Below are 23,663 nucleotides of genomic sequence, written 5' to 3'. Positions count from 1 at the left end.
AGCCAAGAGGCTGATATATTTTTTTATATCTTAATATAATGTTTTTACCATTTACACAGTTGTGTGTTGTGTTCTTTGTTCTTTCTCTTTATATCATTTTACAGTGGAATGGTTCCACTAGAACCTTGGTTCCCAAACTTAATCCGTTCTGGGAGTCTGTTCAATTCCTGAAACAGTCTGGGAACCAAGGCAAGGCTTATGATTGGCTGCAGCAGCTTCCTGCAGCCAATCAGAAGCTGCGGAAGCCGTGCTGGGCATTTGACTTCCAAAGAACATTCCAAAGAACCGGAACAATTACTACTGGTTTTCGTTTGTCGGGAGCCAGAACATTCAGCTCCCAAGGCGTTCGGGAGTCACGGTTCCACTATATTACTTTATAAATGAAAAAACTAATAAAAGATAAAAAAATTTTAATTAAAAGATATACTATGTTTGATGGGTGTGATATTGGGTGGGATGAAGTGAATATTGTTTTTATATAGCAGACAGATGAAAATTTGGAAGTTCTTTACTTTCTGAATCTTAATTTTCTATCTTTCTCTTTTAATTTCTTTCTTTCCTTCTTTCTTTCTTTCTTTCTTTCTTTCTTTCTTTCTTTCTTTCTTTCTTTCCTTCTTTCTTTCTCCTCCTCAGTTTCTCCACACACCCTACCACTTTGCATGTTTTTATTGTATCTAGATAAAATTAATAGGTAGTTTAAAAATAGATAAAATATATTAAATTTTTCATTATAAACCTTAATAAAATTTATTTTAATAAATCAAGATATAATATGTCAACAGCATCCCTCCAATTCCCTACCCCTGGGCTATGGCCTGAGAGACTCAGCTGTGCCAGACTGGGTTATCAGTGGTACAATTGGAGAAACTGCTTTGACAGAAAACCTCTCTCCCCCAACTTGGTGTTTTGATGTTGTTCTTCTTCGTACTGCCAAGAATCGGCATACTCCTTTATGGGTTGCACATCTAACCCACAAGACAGCAGTCTGGTGACAAATGTGGATGACCCCAGTGCTTTTGCACTCCTTGGCTGACACACTGAAAAGAGGTGCAGGGGCAGTTGCGTAGACCAAGTGGTCTACACCACTACGTTTACACCTTCATTGGAAAAGGGACTAAAGAGTCTTTCCTTCCTTTTTTATTTTCTATGAGAGCTAAATATTCTGTGAAAGGACTATGGTAATTTACCATTTATCTTTTTTATGGACTCTCTGGACGTCCTTATTTAATATTCACAACTATTTTCAATCCTGCTATCATTAGCATTTGCTTCTGCAAATGTTTTGGGGCTCATGTACTCCTTTGTTTCCAGCTCATGCATGTCCTGCAACTTCCGTTTAAATCCTGTAAATTTTCATCTCACAAGTTTTCTGAGGCTCTTTAGGGGGGTTCCCACTTTTGTTGTGTCCCTCCATATGGCAATAATGTGGTAAGACTGGGGAAACATCACAGAACAATTAGTAAAGCAGAAGGATGCATGGGCAGTCAAAAACAAATTCACCACTAATGCACTGTTGTGCCAATGACACGTTGTGGAATTGCATCATTCTGGAGGGACCCTTTCTATTTGTCAGAGATGGATGTTCAGAGAACGAATTAGGGACACTTCCAGGTTGTTATTATTATATTACCTATGGGATTCAGTCACATACTCACAAATTCAGGTCGCAAAATTAAAGGGAATTGGGCATTAAGATAATATCCTGCCAAATCTCCTTCTCTTTCATTTTTTCTTTTTCTGGGTGTGTGGGACTTTGCCCAAGCCAGGCAGGACTACCACTGAAGAAACAAAATGGCGGTCCTGTTACACTGCCCCACCAGGCTTAGGTTTGTATAGCACTTTTGTGCGAACTGAGATTTTGGCTCTGCTTTGCACATTAAAACTCTGTTTTAAAGTTGTAGCCCTCATTGATTATTATTATATTTTTTTGGAATTGTCCCCTTGTGCACCATCTACTTTGACTGCTGTTCCTATCAACAGCACCTGTGTAATATCACAGATGTAAATGTACATGTGTAAAGAGAGATAAGATGGGCCTCTGCAAGAGTTGCAAGCCAATTCTTCTTTGCAAAGCACAACCTCTGCTTCTCTTCTCCCTCCTGTGATAGCTGATGCTTCTTATCCAATGCTTCTCTGTCCTTGTGAAAAGGGCTCCACAAGTGTTATGGCTTGAAATTCTAGAAAGCAAAGCCCTCAGGATAAAGGCCAGTCCCTCTGCGCTGAAGAGAACACCTCTGAGTTGCTTACCTGGACAGCCATGCTCTCTTGCTCTGGGATCCCTTTTGACTCAGAGCATCAGCCTCTGGAGTCTTGGTTAGCTGCATAGCGACCTTGTGTGTAACTCACAGTTACCATTCCCAAGGCAGCCAACTAGTCAGCGGTCTTTGCATTTGGGTTCTGGCTCAAAAACTGTTCAGCAATACCAACAAGAGTCATTTGGCACACTTTTTAGAAAATATTTTAAAATTATTTTCTCAAGTTACAATACAAGAAACTGTAGTAGAACAAAAAAACACCCTCCCACCTTTTGCAAAGATGTGAGGTAAGATTACTTTGGAGTGTACATTCCTTAAACTGCTGTATTTGCAACCGTGTGGCAGTTCCAGTTACCGCATGCAATCCTAGCTACCAAAAAGTTTTTGGTTTTGTGGTTAATTTTTCTATCAGTGCTAATTGCATGCCCAGGCAGAGACCCCCTGACCCCCGAGAGACCACCCGAAGGAATGAATAACTCATGAAGTGTTATGGGATTTAAATTGGCCACAACTTTATTAACACTTTCAGGAAGACCGTGGCTTAGGCATTGAGTGTGTGTCCCTCCCAGCCGGGGGACTGAGGCACATCAGGGTTAATTGGATCCGGGGAGGGGGCACTGTAAGACGTTTGTTTACGCAGCAGCCAGGGCCCTTTTCTGTGCAACCCAGGGGAGTTAACTGACAACCTTTCAGTTTATAGCCAGTGACTCCCTTCACACAAACCCCTTTAACAGGGAACCTTGGAATCACCGCCGCACAGGGTGGGGGGTGAGTCACCACTTCACACCACCCCCCATTTAGGGAAGATAGACTAAAGGATTTCGCCCAACGCCTAAAACCACCAAAGTTGTGACAATTGCTATGGGGAAGGCAAAAAAAAGGAGCAGGGGGAAATTCCTTTCTGGTATTTTTAACAACAACCATCATAACCTCATAAGACGTGCCCAGTTGCATCAGTTTAGAGGTCCATCTGGCCCGGTATTCTGTTTCCTACCGTGACCAGCCAGATGTCCCGATCAGAGGCCTGCAAACAAGACATGATCGCAATAGTCCTTTCACACCCATGTTCTTGCAACTGGCATTCCAAGGCATACCATTATCGCTTCTCTGGAACCCTCAAGTGGGAGTCCAGCAAGGACAAGTTAAAAATAGACCATAATTTAATTGCCATTAAAGGAAGACCATCCACACAGCCCATAATATAGAAAGTTTGAGGTGGCTGTGGCACAAGACACCAACCCTGCACCCAAGAAAGCAGGGAGACAATTTTGGATGTTGTACAATAGCCAGTCATTCTCTGCTTTTGCATTGTGGTCACACGTCCAACACACATTGGCACTGGAAAGAGAAACTGCTTTCTCTCATATGTGTGCAGTTTGTCACAATGCCCATGTCAGTGCAAAAGGGGGACACGTTTTAAAGAAAATAGTGTCTGGGGCAGAGAACCAGAAGCGCACAACCATGGGCTCTGGAGACAACTTGAATTTTACTCAAGGCATGGCTGGAGACTGAAGGTGTGGAGGTGAAAGAGATTAAAGAGGAATGCCATACAATGTGCCACAAGGGAAAGTGTGTGTTTCTCTGTTCCAGAGCCCCAAAAAGGATCAGATAGGAAGGGGAACAAATTTCTTTTCAAGTTTTAAGGTGCTTGTGTTTGTTCATTCTGATATAGTAGTAAAAAAGCATTTTGTGTGTCTGTGTGTTTCTGTATTGAAATATAAATGAAAAACGTTTGGTTCAGTGCTACTGATGTGATACAAGTGCTAAGAAAGTGCAGGACGAATTGAAGTGTGGACAGAACCTGAGTCTCCTGGGCTAGAACTGACTGTTGAAGCAGCCACAGCATTCAGAGAAGCCGCTATTGACACACACGACCTAAACAAGCCTCTATGGCGCATTAACGCCTGGATACCCCAGGTCAGCCCTGGAGATCTGGCAACCCTGGATATAAGGAAACTTAGATGGTAAAGTCTTGTCATACAACAACTCCTTATTTCTGCTCAATGACTCCCATTTGTTCTGTAATAAATCTAGTTTTATTCACAAGTCCACCCAAGTCTAAGGTTACCAGACGTCCCCATTTCCTGGGGACAGTCCCCGGATTTACAAATCAATCCATCAATTTAGTAGGTAGTTGAAAAGTGTCCCCGGATTCATTGAAGAAAATCTGGTAGCCTTGCCCTAGTCTCTTCTTTAAAAACCATGTTTCTCTGTGCATACACGGCTGTGCAACCTTCCCTTTTTGCTTATTGATTCCCCCCCACCCATTTTTTATTTTATGGACGCAAGCTGCCTTTGCGACCTCAGCCTGTCTGATGTATAGCATTTCTTTACGTTTGCTGACTACCAGTTCTTCTCACTTTATTGTGCAAAGGTGGTTCGAGTTCCTGTCCACTTTAATCTCTCTCTCTCTCTCTCTCTCTCTCTCTCTCTCTCTCTCTCTCTCTCTCTCTCTCTCTCTCACACACACACACACACACACACACACACACACACACACATTAAACAAAGGTTTCTTCTCTTTCCCCTCACTATACTTTGGGAAACATTGCTGTTGCTGTTTCCCCCGTTCAAAAGTATACCGTTGAGTATCTTTTAAATGTTATTCCCATTTAGTGCCTCATAACTGAACTTCTAAGTGACACTCTTTCCTGCCTGACTTGCCTTAGCAATGGGATTGCTGCAACAAGGAGGGCAGGGTCAGATGGGAATTATAGTTGCCGAGCGGACCTGAGTGAAGCCTGCCTCTCTCGGGTCCGTTCATCAGCCTTAAGGCTGCTGTGGATTGGCTCATTTGAATTAGCAGATTTGGCGGGAACCCCTGAGCCCCCACGGCAGCTGAGGGAGACGTGCTGTGCTCAAACTGGTGTGTTGCGTCTGAGCAGTGAGGGAGGCCCCAAGTCGGGCCGCAACCACCACTCACCGAGGAGATACAATAAGTGGCCCAGGTGGCCACTTGGGGGGGGGGGACCTTGTGAACATTTTCAAAATAAAATTCTCTCCCCGACTTTCGCTGAGTTTCTATGTTTTGTTCTTTAGACAATTTATTTGTGACACTCTGCTTTGGACTGTTATTATTACCAATGCTATTTTTCTAGAAATTGAGGTGCCTGAACTCACCATGAACACCTCCCTTGTTCTCTTATAAAGGCAATGGCGCCCACTGGAGAGGGGCCAGAACTGAGATGGGACCTCAGTTGGCTTAGCTTCCTCTAAGCCTTAGGGGTTAACTTTATTAGTCTTCCTCCTTATGAAGCCCTGGAGTTGCCTGGATCTGGAACAGATCAGGAGGAGGAAAGGAGGCCTTTAATCAGAAATACCAGAAATGTTATTGTTTGTGTGTGGGTGGGTGGGTGTTAAAGAAGACAGGGACTCATTCATAAGAGTCAACTCTTAGGGGCCATGGTCCCTTCAGCCCCCACCTTCCAGAAAATATTTAAGGAGTCCAGACCCCCCACCCCAAATTGATAGGCATTGCCATTCAAATGATACCATTTGCATGCATGTGATCGATTGTGCAGGATGGGACTTAGGTAAAGGTAAAGGGACCCCTGACCATTAGGTCCAGTCGTGTCCGACTCTGGGGTTGCAGCACTCATCTCGCTTTATTGGCCAAGGGAGCCGGCGTACAGCTTCCGGGTCATGTGGCCAGCATGACTAAGCCGCTTCTGGCAAACCAGAGCAGTGCACAGTCCTAGCCTCTGTGGTTTAACCCACAGCGCCAACCGCATCGCTAGGATGGGGAAAAAAAATATTTTATTCAAGTTGGCACCCCCGGACTCATTGCGGAAGAAACAGAACAGAAACGTGGGTGGCATAATATATTTAAAACTTTCTAATTGCAAACAAACCTTACTATTTCATGTATTATCTCTGCAGTTAAAAGGAACACGAAGGCAGCAGCCAAGATGATCAAGGGCTTGAACACAAAGTGGTTAGAGGGGCAGTTTCTTTCATCTAATACTAGAACTTTGGGTAATCCACTATTGTTGAGGGGGAAATTACAGACCATGGGAAAGGTTCTTCATGTAGTACTTAATTGCGTTGTGGAATTCACAGGCACAAACTGTGATGGGGCCAATAAACTTGGAGGCTTGGAAAGCAAGAGTCCACAAATTCATTGAGGTAGGGAGAAGATGCCTGCCTATGGCTGTTCTCAATTATGGCTATATAGAATACCCTGGTTCAGGGGCAATCTACCACCTGCTAGAAGGCAATCAGCAAGAGTGGACTCGTGATTCTGGGCTTCCTGCTTGGCCACTGGACTGGATGGGTCTTTGCTCTGATCCAGTAAATTGGCTCTTTTTATGCAGATGCAAACACCGACCTGTTCTCCACAGAGACATTGTGGTGTATCTCTGGTGTGTGAATTTATATATGTGCATGTGTGAAGCCCCATTCATTGCTATGACACATCGCATGAAGGATTCAAACATTCCCTCCAAAACAAAAGTGAAGCATTTACAGGATTTAAATGCGCCCTCAGCATAACTTTTTTAAGGATAACCCTGCCCTCCATAGAGAGAGAGGAAGCGCCTAAGAATGTCCTGGAAGCATCAAGGGCTAAAAGGAAACAAGCAGAAAAAAGCTGGGCAGCAGAGGAATGAGATGGTCTTAGTTGGAACCAGTTTCTGAGAAGCAGGTGTAGAGTGTTGGCTTAGCTTCCTCTAAGCCTTAGGGGTTAACTTTATTAGTCTTCCTCCTTATGAAGCCCTGGACTTGCCTGGATCTGGAACAGATCAGGAGGAGGAAAGGAGGCCTTTAATCAGAAATACCAGAAATGTTATTGTTTGTCTGTGTGTGTGTGGGGGTGGGTGGGTGGGTGTTAAAGAAGACAGGGACTCATTCATAGGAGTCAACTCTTAGGGGCCGTGGTCCCTTCAGCCGCCACCCTCCAGAAAATATTTAAGGAGTCCAGACCCCCCACCCCAAACTGATAGGCATTGCCATTCAAATTATACCATTTGCATGCATGTGATTGATTGTGCAGGATGGGACTTAGATAAAGGTAAAGGGACCCCTGACCATCACGTCCAGTCGCGGCCGACTCTGGGGTTGCGGAGATTGACACAAACACATGCTTAATACTGTTTTAGCTGTGTCTTGGTGTAGTACAACAGAAGTATTATCTCACCCCACATGCCCTGTGTAGCTATAACCAAATAAAACGATACAAGGATAGTCATCTGGGTTTCTCCAGCTCAGTAGGTGGTGGAGACAGTCACTCTGCTGACCACAAAAGGGAGTTTGGACTCAGCAAAGGAGTGGAGCACTAGGCTTTGTGACCTCCAAGAGGGCCAAGGATGTATGGGAAGCTCCAGGCCCTCATCCCAGAATATTCATAGATGCAAACTAAATTCTACTTGCATTTTTAACATTGTGAAAATTGTCTCTACTAATATACCTTAGAAACAACAACAACCTGCATACTCTACCTACCTAAATACCCACCTAAGCAGGGATGACAGATGACATTTTGCCACCTGAGGCAAAATGGAAAATGGCATCCACATCCTCCTCCTCCACATGAAGTGACTGGAGGCGGCCTGGGGAAACCCCGGTGTGCTGAAGGCAGGGGAGAAAAAATGAGGCTGGAGAAGAGAAGGTGGTGTGAGCAGTGTGCTCCCTGGGGCAGAAGAGGAGGGAAGAGTCTCAGTGGGCAGGCAGCGATTGAGGTTCCTCAGACCTGCCAGCCCTCTCAACTGTCCCCAGCTTGCTGCCTGAGGTGACTGCCTCAGCAAGGCTCATGGGCCTGCCAGCCCTGCACTTAAGCTGACACCACTCATCCCCTACATCTAACCCTATTATAAATAAGCATGTGAATGGCAAAATAAAGATATAAAACAAATCATAATAGTTCCATGTTGCTGATGGCAAGCTAGGCACCACTTGCATTTGTACCAATGCTTTCTTCTTTTAAAAAGAGTGTGTGCTGAGAATCCTTGGCCACTGCATCGTTAAAAGTAAGCCCACTCCACTTCAGAGTTCTGAGCATTTTTACCCCCACACACTGAAAGTTGGCAATATTCCCTCCATTCATGGAGTGGGCTCCAGTCACAGACTGACTCTTCAGATTTCCAGTGGGACAAGCTGTGATGTGCATGGTGTGCTAGAGCTTTCTGAATATGGGTACTGATGAAACCATTTCTTCTGAAAATAACCTGGTTATCTTGTTTCCCTGTGGATAACTAGCTTCAAAGAGGTGGATAGGTGGATATGCTTAGATAAACTTTGAAGGTTATAAAGAGCCATCATGAAAGAAAGGAGGAAAGGAAGAAAGAAATCTGGTGCAAAGGCGAGCCCATTGCAAGGATGACAGGTGTGCTGTTAAGTTTGGTGTTGACTTCCTTATACTTGCTTCAAGCTTCAGACAGCATCGACATTCAGCCAGACCTTAATGTTCAAAAGGTAACAGCTCTTGTGCCTTACAAATGCCAGTTTTGCAGGACTGTGGCAACAAGATAAGTGTTCAATTTCTCCTTTTACTGCAACAGTTCAAGGCGTCAAGTCAACAGCGCGGCAATAATTTGGCACTGCCATTTGGGGGCCTTGAATTTTGGGGCACAATGCCCACCTGCCTTTGGCTGCTTGCCTGAAAGTAGGGGAATGATCAGGTAGAATCAGAATCTTCATTGCATCAGCCACTAGTCATAGCAATAAAATAAAATGTACTGAAGAAAGAGGTAAAAACTTAACTATAAAAAATACATTTTGGAGGTTTACATCAATAATCAAATAATAGATCTTATTCTAATTGCCCCCGCTAAGAACCTTGCAGTTTTTGCTGTCATCTTGATCACCTAAAAGAAAGGACACAGTTGCAATGGTTAAGTGACCAGGCATAGACAATAATAGAGGAATAATAACCTCACTCCTCATATCATTATAAATAGAGTGCAAGTACATGAGCCACTGACTCAATACTGCCATCTCCACGTGGACATAACCATTTTTCCAGTGGAATTTTTTGAAATCGACCCTCAAGTACAGTCATAGACAGGATATTCAATCTTGCGAAAGTGAAAGCGTGTCTGTATTTTGGAATTGTTAAATTTTGCAAAATAGGGTGCCAAAATGTCAAGGTGGGAAATAATCATACCATGGATAAAATGTCCTTATTGTGGCCAGATTATTCAGTCGCACGGTATTATATTAAATTATTTGCTTTACTGAAGCCCAGTGTTAATAACTGTTCTGGTGATAAACCAGAAAAGTAAAGCTTTTGGTTGACAATTTTAGTCCCAGCGCTCTCATGACAATCTTGTGATACAAAGTGTAGTAGACCAGTGGGGTTTAAATTTAGGCAAAGCCAATAAATAAATGTCCTACACCAAATCTGTAATTCTAAGTGCAATGAAGCATTTGGAACAAAGAATGGAACAGAAAAAAGTTTCCTTAGGATCTTAGATTGAACAGTTTCTCTAGATCCAAAGTGAGGGCCTGTCCAAATCTGAGCCCCATATAATAACTCTGCTAGGGGTTTAGTTTTAAACACTTCAAGGGGTGATGGTATGTGTTTGCCACCTTTTGTATGGAAAAAGCATGTCAGAATTTTGGCACTTTTCCTTTGCACATCTCTGATCGGATCAGGTAAATATTCCAACAATCCTTTAGCACAAGGGAGCATTAAATAGCACCATCTGAAGATCTTTGACATATGGGATATGGGACATTCTGGGATATGGTCTCTTATTTGCTTGTTCACTGTAAATCACAAACTCCCAGGTTTGGATTTTGAGTATAGATTCGAACTTGTATGAATTTTACTTCCAGCTCTTACTGTCTTTATGTCTTGCAGCCTGCGGGCCAGATCTGTCTCCTCAAGAGAGTTTTTTTGTTGTGCCAAAGATCTCTTAATTGTGAAACTGTTACAGATTTTAAATAGACAAATTAATTTCTGTATAGCAGCAATTTCTGTATTGCTGCTACCAATCACTGCCCTTTATTTTTCCTTTAAAAGTTTGTGATTATTTCATAATGTTCATAATGAAGCCCCATCCCACCAAACACTGTCTCCAGTCTCCAGTCTCCACAATACAAAGCAAAAACTACTTCCTTACTTAAGAGTAATTCTGCAGTACTTGCTACATTCATGTGCCTCTTGTGGCTGATTTGTGATCTCAGACTAAAGCAGCATTTCATTTCATTTCTCTTCTCTTCTCTTCTCTTCTCTTCTCTTCTCTTCTCTTCTCTTCTCTTCTCTTCTCTTCGCTACGCAACCACACCATGATGTCAGAAGGAGATGCTTCTACATGGCATCTTCCTCCACATCATTGCACAGTAATCTTTATTGCTTTTCAAATAACACACAACTGAAACAAAGCAAAACCTATCTATAATGTGAAGGGTAAAAGTGCTGTGATGCAGAAGAGTAGAAACACAGTTTTACACTTTTCACATATTTTTTCTGGGAAGAGAAAAAGACCACATTTCCAGTAAATGTAAACTGTGTGTGTGTGAGAGAGAGAGAGAGAGCGCGCGCGCGAATGAATAGTGGATTAGTGACACACAGCACATAACATGGCCCTTACCTACCTCTGGTTGGAGAGCTGTAAAAAATTCCCTTTATTGCCATGGCTGAAAAATACATAAATCCTAAAACAGGCTGCCTCCACATCAGTGACGCCATTTTCCCTTTGCACAGAGGATCCAAGAAGGTCATAAGCTATGTGAGAGAGTTCTGTTTGTATCCTCTGATTCTTCCAAGATAAGGTATCTTACACTAGTCGAGGTGCCTTAAGGAAAGGGGGGGGGGGACAGAGTGGGGATTGCTGCCTGGACTGATGCGAGTGGAAAGATGATCATTTCCCTGCATGCATTTCTGAAAGAGAAAAAAAACACTATACCAACTTCTTTTTCTAGTTGGCTGGAAGATGGACTCTCGTTGCACTGGTGCTAGATAGAGGTGAACTAACGCATTCCAACAGACATCTTGTTACAGTGGTACCTGAAAACAATGGAGAACTGGTTTATCAGTAAGTTCTCTTGGATTACTTTGATCACTACCTTTCTTTGTGCTTCAAGATTCATGAATACACTTTTCGAAGTGGGGTAATCACTAAAATTCCAGAGTCTTGACAGCTGCAATTCTGCAAGTTTGTAGGGACAGAATATTATGCAAGAAGATATGTTCATGCACCTTCCTCCCACCCCTGAATCCTTCTCTTTACATTTTGATGGCAAAATGTTTTCTGTGTGGGGTTCCCCATTAGCCGTCACAGTTTCCAGAACTCTATTCCCCAGGCAGCTACTTGTGTTGCCCATCATGTTGGGCAAGGAAACAATACCTGGAGAGTTGGAGACACCCCCCATGACCCTCCAGGTCAGAGGATGTGATGTTGCTGGAGTTGTCAGGCTCAGAACACACACTTTCTAGGCTGTCCTTCTCACCTCCTTCCTGGAAGAGCAAGCAGATGCAGAATAGGGCAACAGGCCTTTAGATAATGTACAGTACACGGTCTGTTGGCTCGACACCTTCTCAAGAGCTATCAGACCAGCCTGTCATAATAAGGCCTCAGAAGTCATCAGCATGCCTGATTCTGAGAGAACTCTGCGCAAACATGCCAAAGGAAAGTTCTCCAAGGTCCTGCCCAGCAATTTCCCACATTGGATTGGACTTATTGACTCATCACTTGAAATGTAAGTGCTCTGGACTCTCACGCTCCACTAGACACCCAACCCCCAAGAACTTAGCCCAAAAGTAGCAAGAACACTCAAGAGCATTCCATTTGCTGTGGAACCATTTCAGAGCTTCATAGTCAAGAAACACCTGGTGCCCTCTAGATCAGTGGTTTTCAACCTTGGGTCCCCAGATGTTTTTGGCCTACAACTCCCATGATCCCTAGCAGTCCAGTCATGTTCTTATTAGTTTCTGTATCATGCAGCCATGCCGGCTGGGGCTGGTGATGTTTAGTCTAGAACATTGGGAGGGCATTGGATTGGCAAGGATTTCCCTACATAGACTCACAAGACTTCCCCACACCAGAATTTCAGTTGGTTCAGGCATGGATGGGGTGGGAGGATGTTTCCTGTTGCAGACACTTTTCTGATCTTATATATTTTTTTCCCTTGCCAGAGATAATGAATGCAAAGAGGTGGTCAATCGATTGACTCCGGGTGAGAAGCCTGGAATATATAAAAAAGGTAACTTCAAGTGGCTCATTCCTCCCTTAGGCTGGAGGGAATTTATAATATTTTACCCACCTCCATGGGAAACCAATCTGTTCTCAAACCACCTCTGCTCTCTCTACCTCTCTCCCCACCAGTTAGGGCTTCCTAATGGGGGCTTAATATTGCAACTTGGTCCTTGAGGATAATCACAGATATGTTGTTGGCAAGAGACTTTTTAAACTTTGGATTCCTCTGAGAAGTGATAAATACGGATTCGGGGAGGGGAGGGGATATGGCTTGTCAGCATTTTGATTCCAGTAACACTTTGAGGATGCTGCAAAAAGTGATAAAACGTTTAAAAACTAAAACAAACCAAACATGGCATGATGAAGTCTTTGCCCATATACAGGGGTGGTGGTGGTGGTAGTAGAATCAGTTCTTCATGGGACCGTCCTACTCTAAAGGATATAAGGTAGGAGAGGCATCCAGCGCAGCTAGACATCTTGAATGCCCTTCTTGAGGCCCATGCTTTAAATGGCTGCCTCTGGACATTCAAATGGGTAAGGTTATTTATTGTATTACACTATTTAAAATGAACATAGTTCAACACAGTTTTGAAAAATCAAACGAGGCTATGCCATTTTGTTCTTCTGAAGCATGAAACAACGTAGTCAAGGAGATCCCAGTTATTCATGTATATTATTCATCTTGCATGCAGTCTTGTTTTGCCTACTTTTAAATAACTTCTTGTACATTTTTCATTGTTTAGAGGGTTCCTGTACACCCCCCCCCGGCTTCTGGTAATTTCTCCTTTGTTTTGGAAGAGTTAGCTGGGCAACATACAAATGTCCTTACTTGTTTTTCACTTGGGCATAGGACTTATTTGGTGTAAACATGCATATACTTGAGTGCAGTGTGTTCAGTGAGTCTAACTACATATTAGAAAAATGTTGTAAACTGTTTTGCTATTTGTTTTATAAAATTGTAATATACAATTTTTATGAATAAATAAATAAATAAATAGGTGTTCATATGGTTAAAATGAGCATATAAAATAACTTGTTGGGAATTGAAATGAGTAAGTTCTTTTTATATTTCAGTTTTCGAGCTTTAAGACTCCCTCATAAGCTTTAATTGTGCCAAAGGGTTTGCATTAATTGGGGATTAGATTTAACTCATAAGGTTTCTATTTAGTCAAAAGGCTACATACCTATCAGATCTAGCAACTGTACAGGGAAAAGCGATATATGCACCCTTAAAGGATATTTTTTGTGGTTCTTTTTCACATCTAGGGCCGATCACCTTATATTTCGTGAAAGCAGATTACAGCCGTTATCACATAGTTCTCGTTGACACAACAATAATGAAGGCCCTTCATCTTTATAGTATGTGCCATTGGGGATGGGGGGGGGGAGTGCACTGGTGTGTGTGTTTGCAAGGAGTGTGTGCTATTGGATGTGTCAGGTATACCTGCCAACTAAAAATATAAAAATACAGTGGTTATTTTTCTTTAGACCCACCAAAAAGGTTGCACTCACTAAAGTGCAATCTGAACTGGAAATGAAGTTGTTGGGGAGAGGAAAATATGTCTCTTTCTTCATTTCCACTCAAATCATCTTCTTCCAAGTTCTTCTTTAAAAAGAAAAATGGCAGCATTTGGTTTTGTAACATTCATTTGAATGAACTGTATGAGCTAAAACCTAAGAAAATGGAACTTGCTTGAAGTCGTGGCGCTAATCCGGTGCTTCAGCTAGTACTGCTCATTAGCCTTCATTGTTACAAAACATTCTCCATAGTTCAGTTGGTTAGAGTGTAGTGATGATAATGCCAAGGTTGCAGGTTTGATCCCTGTGTGGGACAGCTGCTTATTCCTGCCTCGCAGGGGGTTGGACTAGATGATCCCCAGGGTCCCTTCCAACCTGACAGTTCTATGATTCTATGACCTCTGGAGAAAAATGACATGGAGAACATAGCCAAAGTTTTTGAGCAGATCCAGGGCTTAAGATGGACTGAGCATCATCTTGAATCAATGTGAATTGTAGAGGCTTGGACGCTGCTGCATTATAAAAGAACTTTAGATCACTTTTCTCAAATTCGGAATATTCAGCAGCATAATACATTATATGAATTGGCTTCATGCACAAGCAGAAGCTATTCATAAACTATATGCCACTGAAGATTTTAGGAATTAAAATGCATCTGACCTGTTTTCAGAAATATGTCTGCTCCACACTATCTGCATCACCTGGATTTCAAGGTTGTGAGCAACCCTTTGTACTTTAGTGCTGTGGTACAGTTAGCATTTGAAAGATATATTCAGCCAGCACAGCTAGATATTTTAGAACAGATTCATGCGCTATTATACATTGTGTCTGCATTGTTATGGTAGGTTAAATGGCCTGTTATGGTAGGTTAAATGGCCTGTTATGGTAGGTTAAATGGTAGGTTTCTATTGGCCTGTTCCCCTTTTAAGGCTGTCCATGTTCCCCTTTTAAAGCTGTCCATCCTTTTGGTGGACGCGGGTGGTGCTGTGGGTTAAACCACAGAGCCTAGGGCTTGCTGATCAGAAGGTTGGTGGTTCGAATCCCTGTGACGGGATGAGCTCCCATTATTCGGTCCCAGATCCTGCCAACCTAGCAGTTTGAGAGCACAGAGTGCAAGTAGATAAATAGGTACAACTGCAGCGGGAAAGTAAACAGCATTTCTGTGTGCTGCTCTGGTTCACCAGAAGCGGCTTAGTCATGCTGGCCACATGACCCGGAAGCTGTATGCCGGTGCCCTTGGCCAATAAAGCGAGATGAGCGCCGCAACCCCAGAGTCATCTGCAACTGGACCTGGATACCATTACATTTTGTCAGACATGTTTTCTGCATAAAGGCATACTCTTTTACCCTAGGAATGTTTCCAGTATCCATTCATTTATGGTAGGTCATAATAATACTACTCACAACAATGAATGATTGGTTTCAGGATTATGCAGGTTTTGTGTACTCAAACCAAGGTTATAACAGATTAACATTGCCGGATAAATAACCTAAATGGCTTTCTGTGAGCTTTGTTCAGAAAGTTGCATGTTATGAAGCTCACTAGATTCTCACTAAGTTTGTTAAATATTTATTAATCTTTCACTCAATCATGATAGCAGCAAATAAGGCTTTATCTTATACCTCTTTAACTATGTGCCCCCAACCCAAAATATGTCTGTTCCTTCCCCCTCTCTTTCCTCATCCTAATTTTCAATGTGACATCTTTTTGGGGTCTGAAGCTAGGGAACCAGTACCAGAAGCTGACATAATAGACATATACAAGGCTGTCGCCAAATCCCTGGATTTGCCAGCGGACAAGATTATCTATCTACACAAATCTGGTAAGAGTAGTTGTCATCTTATGACCTATTATTTCTCAATTTGGGGTAAATAATGGTGAAGTTTCTCTTTCTTTCTTTCTTTCTTTCTTTCTTTCTTTCTTTCTTTCTTTCTTTCTCTCTCTCTCTCTCTCTCTCTCTCTCTCTCTCTCTCTCTCTCTCTCTCTCTCTCTCCCTTCCTTCCTTCCTTCCTTCCTTCCTTCCTTCCTTCCTTCCTTCTCTTTCTAAAAATGGAACACAAATGAGATTAAGTTAAGGAACATTGCATTAAACAACATATGTAAAAACAGCCAAACAGCCAAATAAAAGAAAGGCAGATAAAAATATATACTGTATTTTAAAAATCTTCAATTGCATCCGCCATCACCTGATCAAGAGTAGTATGTCTAATGGAACAGGTGAATCCAAATAGCCCTGATAGAAGCAACTGGTGATGGATCCAGGGAGATCTGTCCAGCAGGGCATTCCACAGTCAGGCTACTTGAATATAAAAGACCCGCCTCCTTTACCTCAATCAGGCATCCGACTGAGGTAGATCAGAAAGCAGAGGTGAGGCCATTGATCTGATCAAGCACAAACAGCTTCAGATGGGAAGTGCATCTCTCAATATATCCTGGTCCCAGGCGGTAGCGTTTGTTACGTTAGTTTCTCTCAGCAGTGTAAGCTGTGTGGGCTCTAGGGTGTTTTCTGGGGAAGGGAGGCTTGAGCAACACGCTCTCTATGTGCTCCCCTTCCTAAATGGGCCTACCTCTTCTGCACCATTGGTCCTGCTGCTCATTTGCTTGCCTCTCGCTCTGGATCCAATCAGCAGTACCTCCCAGAATGAGCGTGGCGGAGGTGTGCAATGGAGGTTGTCTTTCTTCTCCTTGCTCCTTTTGCTACTCACCCACTTGCAGAGTGCAGGTGAAAAGCCAGCAGCAGAACCGACAAGGTCTTACAATGGGCCTCCTACTCCTGTGTGGGTTTCAGCAGTGGTGCCAACCCTGCCTGTGAATTAATGGGGAAAGGGTTGCTGGTTCTTTTAAGCCAACATTCCTTGTACAGAAAGAGCACCTAAAATGATCAAATGGCTACAGCACCTTCCCTACAAGGAAAGAGGATGAAGGAATCAGCATGTATATTAGCGCTGAGGTGTCCATACAGCTAGAGTGTCCCTATTAGCTAGTTATCAGGTTTCTGCTCCCTGGTCCCAATTCCACATCTTCCTATGAGACATTATCTTTTTTCTTCCACAGCTCCATGCCCGAATGCATGAGTTAAATCCTGGAACCTGGGGTTGTGTGTGACTGCAAATATGGCTCAAATTTGTAAAACCATCCCATTTGGATAGAAAATCAACTGGATCACATCCCTAGAGATGTAACAAAATGGTGTATCAATGCCACTGTCAGTCATTTAATTGTATGAAAACCCATCAAAACCAATTAAAACCATCAAAGACAGAAATGTGTTCAATTTTATTTTAATCTATTTATTTTTAATTGGCAAATTTATATGCCGTCTTTCATGACACTGCAAGACAGTTAACACAATCACAATTGCAAAAATGGATGATATGTAAAATGCAAAAAAGGAGAGAAAAAACAAGTTGCCATTATAGCTTGAATAATATATATATTTTTAAAAAATAATAATCTATGGAAAGGATGGGAGTTGTAGGCCAAAAACACCTGGGGACCCAAGGTTGAGAAAGGCTGCTCTAGATGTTTTGGACTACAGTCCCTATCAACTCCAACCAGTCCAGTCATGTTCTTATTAGTTTCTGTATCATGCAGCCATACCGGCTGGGGCTGGTGATGTTTAGTCTAGAACATTGGGAGGGCACTGGATTGGCAAGGATTTCCCTACACAAGACTCACAAGACTTCCCCACACCAGAATTTCAGTTGGTTCAGGTATGGATGGGGTGGGAGGATGTTTCCTGTTGCAGAAACTTTTCTGATCTTATATATATTTTTTTCCCTGCCAGAGATAATGAATGCAAAAAGATGGTGAGTCGATTTACTCTGGGTGAGAAGCCTGGAATATATAAAAAAGGTAACTTTAAGTGGCTCATTCCTCCCTTAGGCTGGAGGGGATTTATAATATTTTACCCACCTCCATGGGAAACCAATCTGTTCTCAAACCACCTCTGCTCTCTCTACCTCTCTCCCCACCAGTTAGGGCTTCCTAATGGGGGCTTAATATTGCAACTCGGTCCTTGAGATAAACACAGATAGGTTGTTGGCAAGAGACTTTTTAAACTTTGGATTCCTCTGAGAAGTGATAAATACGGATTCAGTGAGGGGAGGGGATATGGCTTGTCAGCATTTTGATTCCAGTAACACTTTGAGGATGCTGCAAAAAGTGATAAAACGTTTAAAAACTAAAACAAACCAAACATGGCATGATGAAGTCTTTGCCCATATACAGGGGTGGTGGTGGTGGTAGTAGAATCAGTTCTTCATGGGACCGTCCTACTCCAAAGGATATAAGGTAGGAGAGGCATCCAGCGCAGCTAGACATCTTGAATGCCCTTCTTGAGGCCCATGCTTTAAATGGCTGCCTCTGGACATTCAAATGGGTAAGGTTATTTATTGTATTACACTATTTAAAATGAACATAGTTCAACACAGTTTTGAAAAATCAAACAAGGCTATGCCATTTTGTTCTTCTGAAGCATGAAACAACGTAGTCAAGGAGATCCCAGTTATTCATGTATATTATTCATCTTGCATGCAGTCTTGTTTTGCCTTCTTTTAAATAACTTCTTGTACAGTTTTCATTGTTTAGAGGGTTCCTGTACAAACCCCTCCCCCTTCTTCTGGTACTTTTCTCCTTTGTTTTGGAAGTTACCTTGCTTGTTTTTCACTTGGGCATAGGACTTATTTGGTGTAAACTTGCATATACTTGAGTGCAGTGTGTTCAGTGACTCTAACTACATATTAGAAAAATGTTGTAAACTGTTTTGCTATTTGTTTTATAAAATTGTAATATATAATTTCTATGAATAAATAAATAAATAAATAAATAGGTGTTCATATGGTTAAAATGAGCATCTAAAATAACTTGTTGGGAATTGAAATGAGTAAGTTCTTTTTATATTTCAGTTTTCGAGCTTTAAGACTCCCTCATAAGCTTTAATTGTGCCAAAGGGTTGGCATTAATTGAGGATTTGATTTAACTCATAAGGTTTCTATTTAGTCAAAAGGCTACATACCTATCAGATCTAGCAATTGTACAGGGAAAAGCGATATATGCACCCTTATAGGATATTTTTTGTGGTTCTTTTTCACATCTAGGGGAGAGCACCTTATATTTCGTGAAAGCAGATTACAGCCGTTATCACATGGTTTTCGTTGACACATCAGTAATGAAGGCCCTTCATCTTTATAGTATGTGCCATTGTGGATTGGGGGGGGGGAGTGCACTGGTGTGTGTGTTTGCAAGGAGTGTGTGCTATTGGATGTGTCAGCTATACCTGCCAACTAAAAATATAAAAATACAGTGGTTATTTTTCTTTAGACCCACCAGAAATGTTGCACTCACTGAAGTACAATCTGAACTGGAAATGAAGTTGTTGGGGAGAGGAAAATATGTCTCTTTCTTCATTTCCACTCAAATCATCTTCTTCCAAGTTCTTCATGACACTGCAAGACAGTTAACACAATCACAATTGCAAAAATGGATGATATGTAAAATGCAAAAAAGGAGAGAAAAAACAAGTTGCCATTATAGCTTGAATAATATATATATATTTTTAAAAAATAATAATCTTAAAGGAATTCTCAGTTCTTTGTGGTTTCTCTGCAGTCAGTCACACAAAAAAGTGGGTGTGGCCAGAGGCAAAAGTGGCCAGAGCATCTTTGTATTGAAGGGCCATAGCTCTTGCCTTCCATGCAGAAGGACCTGGGTGTCACCCCAGCTTCTTCTGGGGAGGAAAAAACTCAAACACATGGCAGAGTTCCCAAAAATAGACCAGAGGCAATTGTACTTCATCCAGCAGAGCTTTTACTTGCTACTGAAGGCAAATGAACATAATGGTCACTAATCCAGTACATTCAGGATTGGCACAGTCCATAAAAAATCCAGTTGCAGTACTTACAATAAAACTTACAAAAACTTATAACAAGACTAAAACTTAACAACACTACAGCATACAGAAAACAGAACACTGGAAGAAAACAAAAGAGAGGGAGAGAGAGAGAAAGTGAGTGAGACCAGGCTCCTCCTGGTCTTACTACAGTGGTGCCCCGCAAGACGAATGCCTCGCAAGACGGAAAACTCGCTAGACGAAAGAGTTTTCCGTTTTGGAGGTGCTTTGCAAAACGAATTTCCTATGGGCTTGCTTCGCAAGACGACAATGTCTTGCGAGTTTCTGCTGGTTTCCCCCCCTCCCCCCCTTTTCTAAGCCGCTAAGCCTCTTATCAGCTGATCCGATCAGCAGATAAGCCGCTAAAAGCCGCTAATAGCGCTAATCCTTCAATGGGCTTGCTTCGCAAGATGAAAAAAACGCTAGATGAAGAGAATCACAGAACGGATTCTTTTCGTCTTGCGAGGCACCACTGTATTATAATCAGCACAATCTTGACAAAGATAACAGAACCAGTTTAAGCCAACTGTAGCTCAGCTCCCCAGCAGAAATAACCCAAACAAAAACCTTATTCCTGTTTCCTTCACATAGAAAGAAAACTTTCTTTCACAAAGAGAAGAAACCTTCTAGAACCCTCTTGAAACTAATCAGAATAGGAAAGACCTCTACTCATCAGATCAATACTTTCTGTACTAAGAAATGCAAACTGACAGTGCAGTCACTGGGTATCTCCTGGTAGGGCTGGGAATGCCCCCTGCCTTAAATTCTGGAGATCCACTGTGAATCCTTGAAGAAAGTTCCAAGCTTCATGGACCTAGTGGTCTGATTCAGCATAAGTCGCTTCCTAGGCTACATTCCAGCCATGCAAAAGTCAGAAAACATTATCTCTATCCAAGATACCTAAAATGATCAAAAGGCTAGAGCACCTTCCCTAAAAGTTGATCTCCTATTGAGACAGACAGACTGCCATTGCAGGGATGTGCCACTTCCCCTCATCTTGTTATCACCTTTACCATTGTGTTTTGAGTCTGGATCTTCAGACCACCAAAAACGCTGAATTAAGCTGCAACCCAGCCAAGCAGAGGTTTAAGGTTCACACACACACAAACACACACTACTTTTTCATCCAGGCAATTAAGAGGCAATATCACCATTTGATAATACATTCCAGCCATGCAAAAGCACTTGAAAAGAGTGGGAATTAGGACCATTAACAAGTCTGGTTGGGGATGTGGCACTGTCTGAGGAGAGTTTCAATGGAGCCCTGCACCTGAAGTTCCACATCAATGGCACCATCTCCATTTATGCAAGCTGTTTTTTCTAATATAATGCCATTCTCATATACGTTCGATGCACACCATCTGCTTATATATGCATTTCCTTACATATTGTTTGGATGGAGAACTGCTGTTCCACCATCTATTGTTCTCTAATGGTGATCGTGGGGGAGAGTCCCACACCTTGGTGCATGTTACCTAGCAACCAGCACCACATAGTACAAGACATTTTGGTCAATACTGGGTGGAGCATCTATTTTCACTGGCAGCTGGGCAGTCAATAGCTCCTGTCTTTTTTAGTGGCAAAGGAGCCTAATGAAGTCTCTGGGGAACAATGCTGTAAAATGTCCGCTCACTGGGCCTTACATGTTACTGTTGCTATACTGGCTGTTTTATATATTGATTTTGGCAGCTCTGGCGTTTGAAGAAGAATCAGGAAGCATATTGCTGAGCAATCTCAAAGAGTGAAACACTGGGAATGAACAAAAAGCAGCATGTGAAACAATTCTTATTTTGTGCATTTTGCTGTATAACAGAGCTTCTGTTAATGGGGGAAGCCCTCATCTACTCAATAACTAAGCTGAAGAAGGAGCCTCTGTTATCATTAATGAGATAAAAATAAAAACAGAGAGCTGAGTGTTGTGATTTTTTGATATATATTTTTTAAAGAGACAAGAAGAGAAAGAGAACTAATTTGGTTGCTCTGAAAGGTTGTTTGTTCTGCTGATGCTCCAGCTCCCAGATTCCCATACAGTCAATGCTGGGGAAAGAACATCATGGCCGCCTGTTTTTCATTCCTTACCTCTAAATATTCAATTATATCTATTATATTCCTTAGGTTATCTTTCATCTGTCTTCCTGGAAGAAACCCTTATTGATCTTGATGAATTATTTCTAGCAAGGTGCCTTTCATTCTGTTAGCTAGTATATTTGCAAATAATTTATAATCCTTATTTTGAAAGGGACTTTCCTTCAATTTAATAATGAAATTGGTCTGTAATTTTAACCTCCTCCAAGTCTGTTCCTTGCTTTGGAATTAAAGGCCTCTTTCCAAGTTTTTGGTATTCGTCCTGCATTTATAATTTGATCAATAACATTTTGTAGTGGTTGAATTAGATAATTTTGCAATTCTTTAAATAATATTTCGCTGTTAATCCTTCTGGCCCCAGTGCTTTACCTATTTTTGCTTGTTTAATGGCATCTGAGAGCTCTGTGATATAGGTGCATTTAATATTGTTAATTTTTCATTTGGAATTTTTGGCACTTTGTCTTAAATATCTTTCAGTTTCTGCTTTCTTTTCTAGTCCTGCTCAGGATAAATCTGTAAAATATTTTATAAATTGTTTCCTAATTTCCTTTCGATTATCTGTTACTTTCCCTTCATAATAAATAATCAGATTATTTCTTTTCCTTTTATTTATTTGCAAATAAACAAATCAATTAAAATACTTCCAGCCTGCCCATCGGAAGTGACGCGTTGGTCAGTCCAGGTGGAGGGTTCCACTTAGATCAAATAGGGCCACCCCTGCAGGGACCGCTGTCTAGGGGAGCACCATTGGCCCTGGCCCTGCCTGGGCACACAGACATGACCTGGATCCCTTTAGCAGGATACCCCAGCGTTTGGAGGGGCAGGCGGAGACTACAACCACCCCTCCATCCAAGATAAAGGATTCCCCCGATGCCCAACCACCAATTGAGGAAAATGCTTACTGCCAAACCACTTACATCTGCATCCAAGCCTGATAACTGCTACAATGTCTGCTAACCTAATATCGTTTCCTGTGGAGGAAAGGTGCATGCGATCAGGCCTAAACAGAGTCTCTTCCAAGAATTTAATATTGGGGTACTGAATCACCCAGCCACCCCACTGCAATATGCGGCACCTAATTGCACAGTTAGGGATGCGGGTGGCGCTGTGGGTTAAACCACAGAGCCTAGGACTTGCTGATCAGAAGGTCGGTGGTTCGAATCCCCGCGACGGGGTGAGCTCCCGTTACTCGGTCCCTGCTCCTGCCAACCTAGCAGTTTGAAAGCACGTCAAAGTGCAAGTAGATAAATAGGTACCGCTCCGGCGGGAAGGTAAACGGCGTTTCCGTGCGCTGCTCTGGTTCTCCAGAAGTGGCTTAGTCATGCTGGCCACATGGCCCAGAAGCTGTACGCCAGCTCCCTTGGCCAATAAAGCAAGATGAGCGCCGCAACCCCAGAGTTGGCCACGACTGGACCTAATGGTCAGGGGTCCCTTTACCTTTAATTGCACAGTTGATTCCCACTGGGTCAGGGTTGCGCCATTGATGCCACTCAAGCATATTGGACCAGCCAAGGCATATGGTGGAGTACAAGTTGTGCAGCATCTGCAAGTCTTTGATTATAGCCCATGTTAAGTCAATTCCCTTGCGTTGGCCCAAATCGTTTCCCCCCAAATGGATGATGAAGGTGTACGGGAGCCCTTGTGACTCGATTCTCGCCATGATCAAGTGCATAAACTCTTGCCATTTCATGCCGTGGTGGCCCAGCCAATGCATCCCATTGGGAGGCTGAGTGCAGCTCCCAAGCCAGTGGTGACGGAGTGCATCTGTGCCCAATGCG

The 23,663-nt window shown here is 42.4% G+C and overlaps 1 long non-coding RNA gene across 1 annotated transcript; it reads left to right on the top strand.

The window, feature by feature from the left end:
• The first annotated feature begins 15,223 nt into the window (after positions 1-15,223).
• LOC308578805 lies at positions 15,224-17,175 on the top strand. The gene is made up of 2 exons (XR_014004108.1): positions 15,224-15,732; positions 16,965-17,175. It is a non-coding gene; the product is annotated as an uncharacterized lncRNA (long non-coding RNA).
• Positions 17,176-23,663: the final 6,488 nt, after the last annotated feature.

The sequence above is a fragment of the Podarcis bocagei genome (genome assembly GCF_964188305.1).
Source record: "Podarcis bocagei genome assembly, chromosome: Z".
Taxonomy (NCBI): domain Eukaryota; kingdom Metazoa; phylum Chordata; class Lepidosauria; order Squamata; family Lacertidae; genus Podarcis; species Podarcis bocagei.
The sequence above is the reverse complement of the archived record's forward strand: the minus strand, read 5'-3'. Positions and strand labels throughout refer to the sequence as shown.